The 15777-nt window shown below is 47.3% G+C and overlaps 1 long non-coding RNA gene across 3 annotated transcripts in view; it reads right to left on the bottom strand.

Moving 5' to 3' along the window:
• The window catches only part of LOC143436773 (uncharacterized), a 60063-nt gene that overhangs the window by 17124 nt on the left and 27162 nt on the right, over positions 1 to 15777 (bottom strand). The window contains exons 2-3 of one of the 3 annotated variants that reach the window (XR_013106573.1): positions 7417 to 7492; positions 5802 to 7041 (exon numbers count right to left, since the gene is read on the bottom strand). This is a non-coding gene — a long non-coding RNA (uncharacterized LOC143436773). Of the gene's footprint in view, positions 1 to 5801; positions 7042 to 7416; positions 7493 to 15777 lie in introns of those variants that run through there. The other 2 variants (XR_013106572.1, XR_013106571.1) reach the window with 2 other exon arrangements.

Below are 15777 nucleotides of genomic sequence, written 5' to 3'. Positions count from 1 at the left end.
TGTGCACAGGTTTTGGGTTTTATTTCCCCGTGTCTACTTGCAGTGTGTGTGCTCTCAGGGTTAGGTCAAAGATCTGATCAACCCTCTCTTTTCTGACTGTAATTTGTCCTGGTGGTGATCAGCACCCCAGGTAGGAGTTCCCAGTCAACCAGTGCTCTGCAGACATTTCTGAAGCCCATGGCTTGTTGCTTTACCCTCTGACACGGTACCACAGGGTGCAGAGGTCATTACTTCTGAGGAGCCTAGTAATTTGTCTTTTTATTTGTTTTGTTTTATTTTTAATAGCCTATGCTTTGGGAATCTTGCCTCACAACTCCCCTGCCCAGCCCTGAGGTACCCAAATTTTCTCCTACATTTCTTCTCTAAAACTTTAACAATTTCACTATCTATGAGCCTGTTAATTTTTTAATCTTTATTTTGTGTGTATGAGTGCTTTGTCTGCATGTATGTCTGTACATTACATGTATGCCCCATGTCCATGGAGGCTAGAAGAGGGCATCAAATCTTCTGGAATTGAAGTTATGGATGGTTGTGAGCCACCGGGTGGGTCGGAAACTGAACCCAGGGCCTCTGGAAGAGCAGCTAGTGCTCTTAATCAACAGTTGCTTCTTCCAATCCCCGTTTTATAAGAAACAGGTTGCCATTGACCATCAATGGCCTCCACTTCTCTTCATCCCTGAGATCAGCTCTACGCTTTTCTTGAGTCTTAGCTCCCATTGTTCTGGCCTCTCGATGCCTAGAGTGTCTCCAGAAACATATCTGTCACCCAGCCCCGTCCAACACCCTGTCGCTCCACATAGCCCTCTCTGAACCCACATCCTCAGACCCCTATCTCTGACCACATCTTCCCATCCCCCAGCTTTCACGCATTCCCATCCGAAACTCTCAACCACCAGCCTGCAGCGCTCCTCAGCGGGTCCTCAGAAGGCTCTTTGCTTCCTGCGGTGGTTTCGGACCTCCACTACCTCCTCGAAACAGATGCTTATCAGAGGGATGCCTGGGAACCTGCTGAGTAAGAAGCAAGTCCTCTGACCTCCATCCAACTGAGTCCATGGCAGACACTTCAGAATCACTACCTCTGAGACCTTTTGTTCCCATGCAGACAGGTCTCTTTCCTCCCCAGGCCTGGGTTTTTCCACTCACAAGGACTGGGTCCAGATCCTATCACGCCTTGGAGTCTTATGGCTCTCTGCCTGGTGCAGAAGAAGGCCTAAGGGACTTTGTGCTACTTGAAAGAAAGATAGGCAGGAACACGCAGGATCAAGGATAAGGAACAAGATGGGGATGTTACCGTCAGCATCAGCTGCCATCTTGACACAAACCTAGGGTGGGAGTAGGGACAGGTGGGAGCCTTGACTAAGGAATTGCCTCCATCAGACTGGCCATGGGCATCTCTGTGAAGTATTTCCTTAATAGCTGATTGATAAAGGAAGGCTAGCCCACCCAGTACCAGCCTTGGGCATGTGGGCCTGGGTGTATTAAAAAGCAGACTGAGCAAGCCAGAGGGGGTGCAATCCAGGAAGCAGCACTCCTCCTCGGCCTCTGCTTCAGTTACTGTCTCCAGGTTTTTGCCTTGAGTTCCCGCCTTGGCTTCCCTCAATCGACTGTGACCTGGGATGTGTAATGTTTAGATTTTAGGGTGCATTAGCGGTAGAACCATCTGGAACCTTCTATGATTGCCATGCATTTGTTACTGTCTGCTCTTCAGTACCTCACCGTCTGACCTGCAAAACAGACCAGAGGTCTTGCCCTTCTGCTGGGAATAGGTGGGTCTGAGCCAGCTGGGCACTGGCTCAGATCTGAAGACAGGATGGGGACAGTAATAGGAGCCTGTCATGCTGGGTACTGACCTGGCATTGTCCTCTCAACCCTAACCTGGGATTCTGCCTTCCTCTCCTTGTCTGACTTTTGAACAAGGATACCACATTCTTCTACTAAACCTGACTGTCACCCTGGAGGCCACAAATAAGTTTCCCAGGCAAATAAACTAACTGAAAATTATCATAAGGAGCCTTATATTAACAGGATGTCAGTTTACAAGTGCCTCACAAACCAGTGGGAGATGTAAGTCGGCCTGGGGTGACTCAGCACTTTCAAGTGTCTTTCATTACATAATACTGCTAAATTTTTTTTTCAAATGTAAGCGACATGCTTTCTTCCTAAACATTGTGTTCTTTGTTCTGCAATTTGGAAAAAACGAATTCCCTTTAAAGCAAGGCTTTGCTTAACCACAGAACAAGGTGGCAAGGCTGGATCAGCGTTGCCCATCCCCAAGCCATTTAACAGAGCTAGTTGCTCATACAGAGACTCCATACTTGTGGTTCCCAAGACAAATGGTAGCTGGATGGAGGGATTGATTTCTAGGCCCCTTGGCATTCACTGGTTCTAGTCTTGCCTTGCCTTCTCTCTGCAGAGCACAGCTGTGTGACAGACAGGGGCTACAACCAGTCAAAAATTGCTGAGTACTTACAGTGTGCATATACTCTATACTAGGTGCTGGAGGGATCCCATGATGCATGCATTCCTCATAAGTGTGAGCATGGTGGCTTGCCTAGGATACCACGGGGGTACTTAAGGAGGTTCAACATCCAGCCTGGGGCCTGAGAAAACTGTAAAGGGCCAAGTTTACAGAAAGGCTCAAAGGATAATCCTGGGAATTGGGGAGGGTATGTCAGAGAAAGGTCTTCCAGGAATTTCTGGTATACAGCAGTGAAGGCAAGATTTGGGGGCGATGCCTCTGGCAATGCCAGGCTATGGTTCCATGGGGAGACAAATGTTTCAGGAACCAGATGACTCCGGTGCAAACCTTGCTCAGCCAATGGCTCTCGGGGATCCGGAAGACAAGCCTTGCAAAGCATGGGTGTGGCATCAGGAAACAGAACCACCTGGGATACCCAGGCCTCAGACTAGCACTAGAACCAGCTGGAAAGTTCTGGAGCTCTGCAGTGAGTTTATCAGGGGAAGGTAGATGTATGGATTCATAGGCCCGATTGGGTTTGAACAAGAAAGCCCCAGTACAGAAATGCTACTGACATCTGCTGACAGGCTATACCAGTAGAGAGACACAGAGAGGCAGGGCAAAGTCCAATGACATGGCCTACTTACAGGAGGCCAAGTGTAGGCAGCAAGGAGGCTGTGGCCAGTCCATCAGGAGAGGCCCAAGGACTTTGACAATGTGGGAGGGAGAAAGGGAAGGATGCAGAGCCATGTCTTCACAGCAAGGTGCGGATGAGGACTCAACCTACTGTGCCCCGGGTGCTGTGCCCCTGAGAAGTCACACTGGAGGGGACCAGAGAGGCACTTCGAAGGAGCAGTTGGTTGTTTTTGCCTCCACATTTGTCCCTTCCACCTTTCCACTCAGCCCTCATCTGTGACCTGAGTTCTAATAGTCTAAGCCCTGACTAGGGCCACACGTCACCTTGAAGCAACCCAGTTTGAGATCTGGTGCCGTGGGTAGTCCAGGGCTATATGTGGCATCTCTCCTGCTTCACACACCACACCCAGGTAGCGAGAAGACCCCAGCAGGTTGGCAAAGTTGAGCAGGGCTCATTGGTGGAGGGAGGGGTTGGTCTCAGAATCTAGAGACGCTATGAAAAAGCCACACCCTGTTCTGTGTTAAGATGCCCTGGCCTGCCAGCTCGGCTCCAAATATGGCCCACGTGGTCACTTGCAAACAGCTCTACAAAGCAGCCTTACAGCTCCCATCATGCTCTTCTGTACACAGAGGCCCAGTCTGGCGTGAATCAGCTTAGTCCACCAGGAGGTGCAGATGTATGCACTAAGTCCAGGAACGTGGGAAAAGGGAAAAGGCTTCATCAGAAACATTTGCTGGGTGCCACAAGGGAGATGGGATCCTCCAGAGAAGATCAAAGGAGACCTGTCTCTTTGTTGTCTTACTGGTCTCTCTGTGGAGACACCCTTGCTGTGTTAACAGACAGCTCTCTTGGAGGGGAAGAGGCCTGGGAGCCCCAGAACCTGTGCCCTCTCCAACTCCGTTTGTATCACACTGTGTATGGCAGAGTCTCTTTCTCTGGCCCGTTGCCTTAATTTCTTCTTCTGAACAAAGCTAGGGGTAGAATCTCTTCAGGACTCCCCCTCCCCCTACATTAATCACCCTGGTTTCCAGAAATCGTGAGGCTGGAGCATGAAGAAGTATCTGAGTCTCACTCCTGCCCCGAGGTCACTACCCAGGCACTTTCCACAACCTCAGCCTGTTTCTTCTATCATAGTGGCCTCTGTGACCCCCCTCCCCCAGACCCCTTGAAGAGTAGCAGGCAGAGCTGAGGACATGACCCCCACCTGGAAGAGAGTGTTCTATCCTACAGAACAGTGCCAAGAGGCATGTGGGCAGAACAGGAAGCTGGATGTGTACTGAGGCCTCCCCATACTGCTTCCCATGTACCTGCCTACAAGACCAGAACTTCTCAGAGGCTGTTCTCTGTGCGAGCCCCTCCTACAACCAGGCTCCACAGAGGGAAAAACAGGTTTTTCAGTGCCTGGAAAGCCCATCTTCAGAGCCTCTGGTTCATCTCACTCCAAATCTGGGAGCTCAGACCAAGTAAAAGCCCTAAACATGAAAATAAGCTCTACTTAGGAGTGGATGCCCTTGGGTTCCTGGAGGTCAAACCTTGACTCAATCCAGACTGGAGAAAGGCCCCATTATCCTGGAGCCTTGTCATCTGGGAAAGTCCCAAAGTGGCAAGGTGGGAGAGGTCAGCTAGTGGCATCCATGCTGTCTCCCTTTGGGGAGACTATGGACCCCGCTTTCTGGGATGTGTGGCCAGGAGGAAACCGCCTCCAGGCAGCTCCCATTGTCCACGCCGCATGGTAGCGTATTGTGCAACGGCCCACTGAGTTATCTCCAGTGGGTGCCAGGAAACAATTGTCCCATCTGGCTTGCCATCTGTGCTCAGAGTCCATGCCAGCTGGGCACTCAGTCCTGAACTGCCTTCCTCTGGATGTCCAGCATCACAGAGCATAGAAGTCACGTCCACCCACATTTCTATGCCCCACAGTAGGCTGCCAATCCCATGAACATTAACTTCTGACCCCAGCTTTATCCGTTTTGATGCTAAGGAGTCCACCCCCAAGCTTCTGGAGCTGGGCACAAGGCAGCCCCAGACTCGGGAGATTCCTGGGGCTCTTGGAGCCAGCCCCAAAGCCCCCAGGCCTGGGGAAGCATGTACCTAGCAGTGATGACCTCAGGCCACTCCGCTACCTCTTGTCCTTTCATATTCCGTACTTATTTTGGGTGAATCTTGGTCCTTATAAGTACCACTCTCTCAATCTTGGATGTGCTACAGTCGAGAACAGCAGAGAGCAGGAAGCTAACATAGGCCATCAGAGGTCACCGGTGTGCCAGAAGGGTCAAGCTACCCGTGGATGGAGCTGCCTGACCTTTAGCATTTAACCTAGAAGAGGAGGAATGGTGAACGTTGGTGTTTAAAATTGTCTCCCAAGGGTCAGCAGCGTGGGGCTGGGTAAGGATCTGAGTTATAATCTCCAGCACTTACATTAAAAAGCTGGACATGGCTGTGTAACCCCAACTTGGGAGGTGGAGATATGGGCAGAGCCAGAGAGTTCAGTGAGAGACCCAATCTCAAAGCATTCAAGCGGGCAGTGCTGGAGGAAGACACCTGATATGTATACCCAGCCACACACAGATACATGTGTGCAACATGCGCACGTGCACGTGCATGCGCGCGCGCGCGCACACACACACACACACACACACACACACACACATGCATGAGTCACCAGTGGTAGGACAGGGGGTGATGTCATATAAATGAGGTGTTTAATTACTAATGCTGCCCTAACAAAGTACCACAGCCAGGATCTTTAACATGCAGCTGGAAGCCCAAGGTGAAGGTGTCCACAGGCTGGTCCTTCCGAGGTCTCTTTCCTAGCCTGTAGCAGTCCTTGCAATGCCCTCACATGGGTGTCTTCATGTTTACGCTGACCTCTTGTAAGGACCACAGTCATTCCAGGTCACAACCCTCCAGAGCAGCCTCATCTTCCCTTACCCGCTCTCCATACACAGTCACCGTCTAAGAAATCAGTACTTTAGCTTCAACAAGTCAGCCAGAAACAGGGACTGAAATGTTTGTGTACAGAACGTGAAAGGGGCTGAGGAGATGGCTCGCTCAGTGAAGTGTTTTCCATGCAAGCATGAGAACCCGAGTTGGATCTCCACGACCCGTGTAAAACAAACTATGCTTCGTTGTGCATGTTTGGAATTCCAATCTTGGGATGTTAGAGACAACCTTGTTGGCTATCCAATCTAGACAAACTGAGGGCTTCCCACATTCCAGAGAGAGACCCTATCTTAAAAACACAAGGCAGACAGCTCCCAAGGAAGGTTACCCACCTCTCTGGCCACCACCTGCATGGCCTCCCCCCACATCTGCATGCGCACGCACATATACACGCCCATGCATGCATACACGCACAGGGGACCACACAAAGAATTTGAAAATGAAAAAGGCCATGGAATATAGCACTTATTTAAAAAAAAAAAAAAACTTTCTCCCACTTTCTTGGGTCAGAGAGGGCTGGAGGCTGAGGGTGAACCAACCAGACGAGATAGCCAGAGAAGATGGGTTAATCAGCGCAAGCTTCTAGCAAGTTTTAGAAGCTGATGGATGGGATCGCACTTCATATCGAGTGCATTAATCTGCTCTGAAATCAGCCAAGTGTTCATCATGATGAAGCTGATTTTCCAGGAAAATTGAATAATTGCAGCCCAGGTGGGCGGCCGTGAGTCAGCCCTCATTATCTCCCGCCCTCCGCAGGAGGCTCGAGGGCCCTCAGCAGCTCCTTAGTCCTTCAGTGTGATGGATTCCATCCCCATGGACACTCCGGGAGGCTCTTTGTCATGCCCAGAAGCTTCGGGATTCGACAGCCTCATCATCCTGAGAGCCTGTGGGCGGCTGTCATATCCTGCACCCTCTGGACATGAGCCTTCTGTGTGTCGTGACAATGGCCCATCCAGCAGACAGTGAGGGTCTGGAAAAAGTTCACCACCAAGTCTTAGAAGTTCTAAATAACAGAGAATAGGATAACAGATAAGGACTCTGTCCCCCTCATTGAGGCCCGGTCTCTGCTCAGGCAATATTCTTGCTGATGACAGTGGCCTTGGGCTGCAATGGCCTCCAAGCACACCTCCGGTCTCTTATTCACCCCACACGTCCATGCTTTGTGACCTCGTAGCCCATGTCCCAGATCCTGACCATTGGCACAGACCTCACGCCAGCACTGTTGGCCCTCAGCCCCTGGGGGAAACTCCAGGGGCACAGACAGTTGCCCTATGAAAATCACATGCTTTCTATTATCTTGAGACCAACAGTGTTGGGAATTGGTCCTGCATCAGAGATGCATGAAGAGGCAGGTCAGTATTGCTCTGAGCAGGCTTACCCACCATCCTGTCTTCTTCAGTTCTCTTCTGCAAACCCTTCATGATAGTTCCAAGTTCAGCCTGTCGTGGCCTAGCCTAGAATACAGAGAGGGTAGTGTATTTATAAGACAGGGTCTCCACAGGATAGAACTCACGGAATAAACACATATTACAAGTGGGACTTAGTAGAGTGGCTTATACAATTTGTCTAGCAATGGCCATCTACGGGAGAGTCAGTGGCTACTCAGCCCATAAGACTGTTTCATGAGTCCCAATCTAGTGCTTAAGGCCTAGGGGATTCTCAGAGAGCCATGAATCTTCAGTCCATGTCGGAAGGCTGAAGGAGACGAGTTCTGAGGGCAGTGAAGACAAATGCAGATGCACTCATCAGCACGGGGGCAAAAGTAGGCAGGCAAAGATAATCTATTATTCTTTTGGACTTTCTTGTATCTGGGCCTTGTATCTACAGCCAGAATATTCCTCCCATCCTGAGGGAGGGCTTTCCCCTCAGTTAATCCTTCAAGAAAATGTCCCCCAGAGGTAACATGTCTCTTAGTTGTCTCTATCCAACTAAGTTGACGACCAGATTAACAATCACCTGTAGAGGCGGAGACGGTTTTGTAGGCATTGCCACTCCCACTTTGAATGGCACGTCATCATTGGGGCAATGTCATAGTTCCCTTATTTACATATTTTTGAGCCACGTACCTTGGCTTGTAACAATCAAGTTGCCGTACCTCTTACTTTATGGCCCAAGACATCAACTAACTGCTTGTGTTTGGTTGTGTTAGCCATTTGGAATCTCTTCCCAACACTCACTGCCCCATTGTGTTCATTCACAGATTTCACGCATGTTCTCGTGTGTGTATTTCACTTTATAGACATGGAGCTGTCAGGGGTGCATGTGCGTGTGTGTGTGTGTGTGTGTGTGTGTGTGTGTGTGTGTCTTCCAGCCTAAGGATGTCTTGCTGTGCTTAGCAGCTCCTGTTTTTCCGCATTTTTTTTTCATTTAACAGTATGCCTTAGAAATCTGTCCATGTTGCCTGCTGCTTGCTGCTTCGAAGACTTCCCATTCCATCATGTGACAGTTCCCCAGAGTCTTGCCTTCTGCTCTGTATCTCACTCACTATCCTGTCACCCTGGGTGGACACTTAGGCTATCTTTCCATTAACAGTTACAAGAAGATCTCTCTATGTACTCCCTGGGTTCTGGACATGAGCTAGCCTTCTCTGGGGGTAGGCTGTGAAAATTTACGAGTCCGGTTCCAAAGCCATCTGCCAGGAGGGATCGGTGTCTGAACGGGAGCTATGGGCCCCATTCTCATGTAGCCTCTCATGGAGCTGCTCATTAGGAAGTAAGAAACCAGAGGCTCCTTCTGCTATTCCTGGCTTAGAGGACCTTAATTCTGGAGTGGCTGCTTTTGGGGTCGCTTCCTTAAGTCTGCTCCTTATTCCCATTCTGAGAAGGTGATCTTAACCACAATGGAAGGAATGAGGGAGCCTATCTGGCTTCTTCAAGCCTTGGGGGGATCACTGGGCATGTCACTTGGGGTACCCCTCCAATGGGGCTATGTAGAGAATCTCAAAAGGGCATCATTAGTTCCATTTGTAGAAGAGAGTCCTTAATTGCTGCCTGGCTAGAGACCCAATGGAAGACAAAGGAGATAAGCCTTAGACAGAGAACCAAGAGAAGCCTTCTAGCACAGCTGCAGGGGCTGGGCTGTAGCTCAGTGGGGGAAGCACTTGTCCAGTGTTCTGGAGACTCTGGGCTCCAGCCTCAGCACCAACAATAATGATTAAAAGTCACAGTACTGGAGGACCCACGGCGCCACCTGTATCCGTAGTAGAGGACGGCCTTGTCAGGAGAAGAGACCCTTGGTCCTGTGAAGGCTGAATGCCCCAGTGTGGGGGAATTTGAGAGCGGAGAGGTGGGAGTGGGTGGGTGGGTGGAGGCACACCCTCATAGAAGCAGGGAGAGGGGGGATGGGATAGGGAGTTTCTGGGGGGAATGGGGAAAGGGGAAAACATTTGAAATGTAAGTAAATAAAATAGCCAAAAAAAAAAAAAAAAAGTCACAGTACTGGCTACCCTGTGAGCTCCTAACAGCAATGTGTCAGGGTCACCTGCCTTGTGTCTCTGCTAGCATCTGCATCCTCCAAGTGACCCCCAATAATCTTACTCCTTTTGCCTTTCCAAATGTGACTGTTACAACAGCACACCCGCCTCACACACTTGGGAACAGTCCGGGTCTTCCTATTTTTAATTGTCCATTGTCTCCTGCGGGAGCCCATATCATTGGGAATTTTCAAGTCTCTAACTTGTCCTAGAAAGTAATCCCTTAGGGTGTCAATATGGTAATTGCCATGTTATGATCTGTCCTCTGCTGTTCAGTTGGGATCTCCTCTCCGTTGACCAGTATCCTTAACTCTGATGTAGTGAAATCCAAAGGTAACACATCCAATGGCCTGTGGCTTGTAAAAGACCTTATATAAGATGTCCCACCTCCACCTACAGGACACAAGCAGATTCTGACACTTCTATGTCTTTGTGTGTGTGGGTCCCCATGCACACAGAAGCCAGGAAATGACACCCAGCGTCTTTCCTCTGTCACTTTCCACCTTAGATTTTTTTTGAGACAGGTGCTCTCACTGAACCTGGGGGGCTCACTGACTCAGCTAGACTGGCTGCTGCCTCTCGAGATCTGGAGATTCACCTCTCTTCTCACACCCAGGGTGTGCGCCATACCCTGCTTTTCACATAGGTGCTGGGAATCTGACCTCAGACTTTCATGCTTACATGGTAAAACATTTTAGCTACTGAGCCATCTTCCCAGCCCCCATTTTGCATAGTTTGCATGCAATAGTTTTACCCATTATATGTAATATTTTTAATCCATTTTTACGCAGCCCGCCCACACTCACCATGCATGTGGTAAGAACGTTAGAAAAGCCATCTATTCTTCTTATACCCACTGACTTGCTTTCCTCTGCATGCATAATGTATGCTTTCCCCTCTGGCTTCTGAGTCTACCTCTAGCTACTGTGTTTGGCAAATGAATCCATGGGTTATATATCCATAGATCCAACCAACCTTGGACCAAAAATAATTTTTAGTGCAGCGTGATGATTCATGTTTATAGTCTCAGCTTTCAGGAGGCTGAGCAGGGAGGATTGGTGCAAACCTGTGGCCACCCTGGGCTACATTGTGAGCAACCCTGTCTTAAGAAAAAGAAAGAAAAGAAAGGAATCAGTGGTATCTGTAGTGAAGATTTGAGGACTTTGCATTTCTAGTCATTATAGTCTAAACGATGAGGTAAAAATAACTACTCAAATGTTTTTTTTTTCATTGTGTTAGTAAAATTATAAATAAGTTACCTGGAGGTGGTTTAAAAGGCAGGAGAAAGCAGGCGTTGATACTATACACTCACCACACCATGTCACACACAAGACTTGAGCACCTATGAGTTTTAATGTCTGTGGGATCCAGTCCTTGACTGGGGCTGTACCACCCTCCATTCTGCAGAGGGCAGAGTTTGCAGCCAAGTGCATCACTTACAACATGGTATGTGGAATTCTAAGATGCCCTGAGAATCCCTCTGTAGTACAGAGGGTAGAATCTCCTCTTTTGAAACCACCTGTGCCCTCAGTGGAATGTGACTCTGGGTACTTGGTCACTAACCAGGCAACTGGGTTCATAAAACAAAAACAAAAACAAAAACAAAAACAAAAACAAAAACAAAAACAAAAACAAAACACCAAAGAGCAGCTCTGCAGAACTCAGCCCTGTGTCCTTCCTGAATGGAGAATCAAGTCCAAGATTGGATGTGATGCCAGGGAGAAACCCCATTTGGCTTTGAAGGTGAGATCAGAGATCACAGGAACAGCCTCTCCTGGTCAGTCAGTTAGGAGAGATGTCTTTATCTCCCAGCCACAGGGAACCCAACTGAACCAATCATGTACCCGCAGCAATCAGTGAGCCAGGCTGCACTGGCCACTGGCCTCAGAACCACCAGAGATGGAAGTGGGGTAAAATACTAAACTTCTCTCATTCCCTAAAGCCACACTTAATTTGTTACAAAGTATCTAAGCGCAGATTCATTGTCTTCCCTGGAAGCCTCCAGACCAAGTGGGAGGAGTCGGCCTCCTCCTGCCTCCACCCTGGGCTCTCTTTCCAAAATAAACTCAGCAATTGTGGACATTATGGCTTCTATGTATTTTAGAACGAATTTGTCAAGTCCTTCAAAAAGTCCAGCTGGTATTTTGAAGAAAATTACATGAAATTTATAGATTAATGTGGGAAGATTTGACATTTGTGCGGCTTTAAAGCATCCATAAAATGGTCGCCCGCTCCATTTGTTCATGTTGTCAATTTTATCTCCTCTCTTCTCATGCCTTCTTCTGTGTCCTTTATATATTTTCAAACTTTACCCTCCTCCCCCTCATCTAAAGGTTTTCTGCAGTTATTTCTGGCTTAATTTCTAGATCCTTCACCGTTTGGGTTCATCGTATGAGTGTGTATCTTCTTCTATTATATTTCTAATTGGTTAATGCTGGTGTCGGGAAACGCCACTAATTTTACTTAGTTGATCTCGTATTCAGTGCTCTTGCAAGACTCTATTATTAGTCCCAATCAATTTTCAGTTCATTCTGTTGGGTTTCTATGTAGATGTCATATACTGTGCACGGTGACAGCTGTGTCTTCCCCCCTCCCTCTTCATTTCCTGTTCTTTCCTTTCCCAATGGGGCCCCAGCCAGAGCCTGTCTGGGAGATTGACGTCCATGGTATCTCCACACTCTTCTCCCAGCATCCAAGAACACAAGTCTTGAGTCCATCCTCAGGGGGGTGGGATTTGGTTTTCCTTTTTTTTTTTTTTTCTTCAAACTTTATAACCTGCAAAGCCATTGCCACATTTAAGATCTTTGTATCAACTGAGAGTTTCTTAAAAGTTTTTTGGTTTTTAATTGCTCTTTGGTGCCAGACCTCAGCTCTCTACTCCCATCACAGGGCAGGTGACATTGGTGCCATTTCTGCTGCTAAGCTGTTCTTGCACTACTAGAACAAATTCATCTAGATCGTTTCCAAAATACACCTTATAGTTAACTAGCTAGAAGTTTATATGGAATTTTCTACCCATTTTATACACTAAATAGGTGTGTGTGTGTGTGTGTGTGTGTGTGTGTGTGTGTGTGTGCGCCAAACCTTCTTTTTGTCCTTTTTAAAAACCCCTTTTCTTTTTTGCAGCACAGTAAATAGAACCCAGAGCTATATCCCTGTCAAAGTGAAGCAGACACTCTTCCTGTTAAGCTAACCTAATAGCCATTTCTGACTTTTAAGAGAATGAAGTCATTACATTACACAATTTTCTCTCTATTTGCTTTCTTTTATTTTAGGGACAAATAATGCCAACCTATTAGTTTCTAAAAGAGAGTTTTCTTTTAAGACAGTCATCAAATCCCTAGGTAGCCAAGGATGACCATAAACTTGGATCCTCCTGCCTGGATTCCCAGTTCCTAGGATTGTAAGCACATACCACCATGCCTGGTTTACACTATGCCAGGGCTGGAGCCCGGGACTTTTTGCATGCTTAGCAAGTGCTCTACCAGCTGAGCAAGCACCTAGCCTTAAGAGAGAATTTTAAATTATTTTATTTTATTATCTTTATGTACATGACTGTTTTGCCTGCGTATCTGTGCACTACATGCGTGCCTGTTACCCATGGAGATCAGAGAGGGTGTTAGATCCATGGAACGGAAGTTACAGACAGCCATGGGCTATAATGTGGGTGCTGAGAATCAAACCTGGGACCTCTGGACAAGCAGCCAGGGTTCTTAGCCATCTCTCCGGGCCCAAGACAGACATTTTTAATGAGAATTTTAATTCTTATCTCTCTTCTTTTCCAGTTTCATTGGTAGCAGCTGCCTGGATTTCAATGTTACATTTGCAGGGAGCACGTGCCTATGGTTGTTATTTTCCATATTTTAATGGTGGTAAAGCTTACATAGACTAGAATATATAGACCAGAAGTGTGAGGCATGGAGATTTTTGACAAAAAAAAAAAAAAAAAAAAAAAAACAAAAAACCAGTCAGCCTTTAAATCAGGTCAAGGACTATGCTTGTCAACCTAACTGGATGTCCCATTTTTGATATCACTCCAACGTCAATACCAGAGTCCTGTCTGGTGCTGTAGAACTCCAGGCAAATGGAACCTAGGTTAAGCCAAATCGCCTCAGTGCCTTTAGAGTGCTAGACACGCGGCTGTGTCTGTAGTCAGACATTTCCCTTTAGCATCGCATGTTCTCCACGGTACAACAAGACACTTTGTCTACTCCCTGTCTAGACTATTGTGACTAAGGAGCCCACTCTGATCATTCTACAAGCAGTTTATGGATTTTTGGGTCTCTTGGGCAGGTACCCAAAGGAGGACTTGCTGAACAATGAGGTGGGAATATATCCTACTTCCGTTAGCTCGTCTGAAGCGTCACATGCTGTTTCACAGACATACACAAAGTGTAGCCAGTCTGTAAAAATGGTTGTTAAAGACTTTCTCCATAAAGTTGTACCGTTTGACACTTTGACAGAAATTGGCAAAACTCCCAGCTGGTCCATACTCTCCCTAACACTACGTTAACAGGTTTTAACATTGGACAGCTATAAAACATTGTGCAATAAGATCACATTTTCCTGGCGATTAACACTACTAGGTACCTTTTCATGTGTTTCTTTTTGCAAACAGTAACATGCAAATATATTGCCCACTGTGTTAGGGATCAGTTTAAGTTCTGTTTGTACCCTCTGCATCTTCCACACATCCGCAGCTAGCATCTAACTGTGCATGCTGGGAACACTTAGCTATCACTTGCACCATTGCTCACTGAAAGAATCTTTTATAAGATAGAAATCTTTATCTTTCTTATAAACTCTATTGAACGTTTTAATTTTTTTTATTTTATTTTTAACTTTCTGTATGTGTGTCCTGCACAGATGCGAGCACGCTCAAGTAAGCAAGTGCCTGTGAAGGCCAAAAGAGGGCATCGGATCCCTTGGAACTAGGGTTACAGGCAACCGTCAGCTGCCAGACCTGATGTGGATGCTGAAAACCAGACTTGGGTCCTCTGGAACAGCAGTAAGCACTCTTAAGCAGTGAGACATCTCTCTAGCCTGCATTTATTTCTTAAAAAAAAAAAAAAGATTCTCTCTAAGAATTTATATTAATACCAAGGTCTCAAAAATATTTTCTAGTGATTTAAAATGTAATCTTTGGCCTATAAATCCACACCAAGATGACCTTCATGGGCTGGGTTGGTTGCCCCATGGGGTAAGCGTGTGTTTGCTATGCAAAGAGGCGGACCTGAGTTTGGATCCCCGGTTTCCATGTGAAAATCCAGGCATGCCCACACACTTGTAGGTAGTCCCAGTGCTACGAGGTGCCTCAGTGACAATGGAGCTCACTCACTACTATCCTTGGAGAAAAAGGATAAGCTCTAGGTTTAGTCAGAGACCCTGCCTCAATGAAAAAAAGGCAGCAAGCTCTAGCAGAGGCTACCCAGCACTCTCCATAGGCCTTCATGCATGCACACAGGCTTACACAGCTGCACACAGGATGTACATACAAGCGTATACTATATATGTACACACAAATAATATATAGGATTATTTTGTAGACTATAATACTGGGGCCCAGAATTCTTTCCTATGGGCATCCAGGCGTTGTGGCTTCATTCTCTGATGTTACCATCCCAGTTGATATTCACTAATATTTCCTTGCACATTGATTGCACATCAGTTCCTTGCACAGCTTCGTATAAATCCGTTTCTAGACTCCTTATTTTGTTCTATTGATCTAGTTGTCTAACCCCACGTCAGTACTGCAGTGAGCAATTACTGCTCCGTTTCGGTAATTCTTCAAATTAATCTGGTAGTTAAGTCCCAATGCTGTTGATCCTCCTGTCACTGAGCCACCCTGCCAGCATTGGGGCTACTTGCACGTGTGTGTATGTGTGTGTGTGTCTGTGTGTGTGTGCCTGTGTGTGAGACTGTGTGTTTGAATATATGTGTCTGCATGTGTGCCTCTGTATGTGTCTGTGTGTGTACATGTATATAGAAGTGTCGCCATCTTTGCCTGGTGGTCACCAAGTCTTCTTGGCTTTTGCATAGGTTCTAGGGATCCCAAGGGGTTGTCACATTTGTTTGGTAGGCACTTTGTCCTACCGTCTCCCCAGCCTGTGATAGCTACTCCAGGACCTTGTATTCCCATCTAACTTGTAAGCAGATCCTCCGGAATGTAGCAACTGACCCGCACCTTTTTCGAGCACCCAGCTTGCTGAGATCTCACTGCAGAAGCAACCGGGAGCCCATCCCCCTCATTAGACCCGTGGAGACGTC

Source organism: Arvicanthis niloticus, chromosome 23, assembly GCF_011762505.2.
Source record: "Arvicanthis niloticus isolate mArvNil1 chromosome 23, mArvNil1.pat.X, whole genome shotgun sequence".
NCBI lineage: Eukaryota > Metazoa > Chordata > Mammalia > Rodentia > Muridae > Arvicanthis > Arvicanthis niloticus.
This window is presented reverse-complemented; position numbering and strand designations above follow the sequence as displayed.